This window comes from Apium graveolens, chromosome 9 (assembly GCF_009905375.1).
Source record: "Apium graveolens cultivar Ventura chromosome 9, ASM990537v1, whole genome shotgun sequence".
Taxonomy (NCBI): domain Eukaryota; kingdom Viridiplantae; phylum Streptophyta; class Magnoliopsida; order Apiales; family Apiaceae; genus Apium; species Apium graveolens.
In genome coordinates this window covers 11,728,267-11,730,337 of record NC_133655.1, presented here as the reverse complement: position 1 = coordinate 11,730,337, position 2,071 = coordinate 11,728,267, and positions in this window count along the sequence as shown.

Genomic DNA, 2,071 nt, shown 5'->3' with positions numbered 1-2,071 from the left:
TTTTATTATTTATTTCTACTACCGGCTTAATATTGAACCTACATGGTCACACCATAAAAGAGAATGATTTAATGGTGGAGGAATTAATTAATAATGGCTGGTAATTATTTATTTGTGAAATAAATAATTAATTAGCAGATTTAATAATTGATTAAATGAGATTTAATTAATTCTTAATATTATTAATTAAGAATTTAATTTTGGAAATTAAATCAAGTGAGAGAATTATTTTTCTAAAGTGTTTAGAAAAGGGATTAATGATTAAAAGGTATTTTAATTATTAGTTAATTGGTTAATAAGAATAATCAATTAAAGGGTTAATAATAATAATATTTTATGGAAAATTTTCAGCTGAAAATTTTGCCTATAAATATATTATTATAAACCCTATTTGCCTAAACCCAAATAATTAACCTTAATTCTAAAGTAGAACAAGAGGGAGGCAACTAATTCTCTCAAGCTCTTCCTCCTCCATCACATTGTACTCTTGGTGGATATCGGTGGAGTGCTTCACACTTGAGGAGCAGCTGCTAGGGATTTTCGTTCATCGTTCTTGGATCGCTGTTAAAGACCTCCATCTTTCCATTAACGTAAAGCTTCTTAAGGTAAACATATTGAACTACGAATTAAATATTATTTTTCGCATGGATCCTGCAGAGGGTTTCGGTTTTTTTTTTTAAGATTTAAATTTACGTTTTCGTTGCGTTTATGTGCTAAAAACCCTTCAATGGCATCAGAGCTACTTGCGAAAAGTTTTTAATTCGTTTATGTGTTTAACTGTTTTTGATATATGAGCATGTACGTGATTCACCATGATTCGATGTTGATATAATATGCTTATATATGTATGGTTTTGAATATATGATATTCATGTGAGTTGTATAATCATAAGATGATTATGTAATCTGTATATATACATGATTTATGTTTGTTCTAATTATGAGAATCATATTAGATACGGATTCTGAATTGGCTGCTGCAGATTTGCTGAAATCTGGGTCTGGTGTCCGATTTACGCAAACGAATACCCTATTCCATAGGTAAATGAGCGTCTGAACAAAACTGATATCTAAAGCTATCAACGACTCGTCTGTAAGGCATTTAACGTCGTTTACTGCCCGTAAACAGTGATTCTTATTTTTCTGATTTGATTCTGATTTTTCTGATTTTTGTCATATTTTTTTTTATGATTAGATCATGGATAATATGATATGTTAAGATCAGATTATGTGTTTTAACATGCTTTTATGTGTTGTATGAGCATGGTAAATGGTTATGGCATTTCGACCTTAGTGTAATGGTTTTGGTTTTGGTTTTAAATACGACTTGCATGTCATCAATCTTTGTAATCATAAATCTCGAATGTAACTTGAGTTATTCTTGTAAGTTCATTAGATTAGTTTTACTTTCAATCTTTGTAATGTAATTGAAGACTCAAGAAGGATATCCAATGGAGGTGATACAAAGAAGAAGATGAGGCATACAAGAAGTCTAAACAAAGAAGAAGATTTATGTAATAAGTAGTTGTATTTATTTCCATCATCATATTAGATTGACCTTGATCTTTATCATGAGCTTGATAAAGATCACATAGGATGGGGCCATAACCAAACACATTTACTTTATTGCACTTTACATTTACTTGTTTATTTAATTTTATATATGAGATATATGACTATGTTTACCATGCGATGATAGATTTAGGTGAACTTAAATCGATATAAGGCGTGCTCTAGAAAATCTAGAATAGGAATTGTTTCTTGCCTTAACAATAATATTATGAATACAATCATGAGATTCTTGTGTTTATGAAACACGTAATTAAATATGAATTTTCAATATTGAGAGAATGGATGATTCTGTCAAAAGCAGATTCTATCTGTAAGAAAGGGGTATTAAGTGACGCCTCTTGATAATGCTCCCCCCAATCTGGGAATCATCTGATTATCGATTATTAATTTGAAATATTTAATTTAAAAGGAAGAATCTCTTTATAATATGATTATGATTGTAACGTAATATAATCCCTCTAAAATTAAATAATATCAAGTAGTAATTGGCCAATGACACA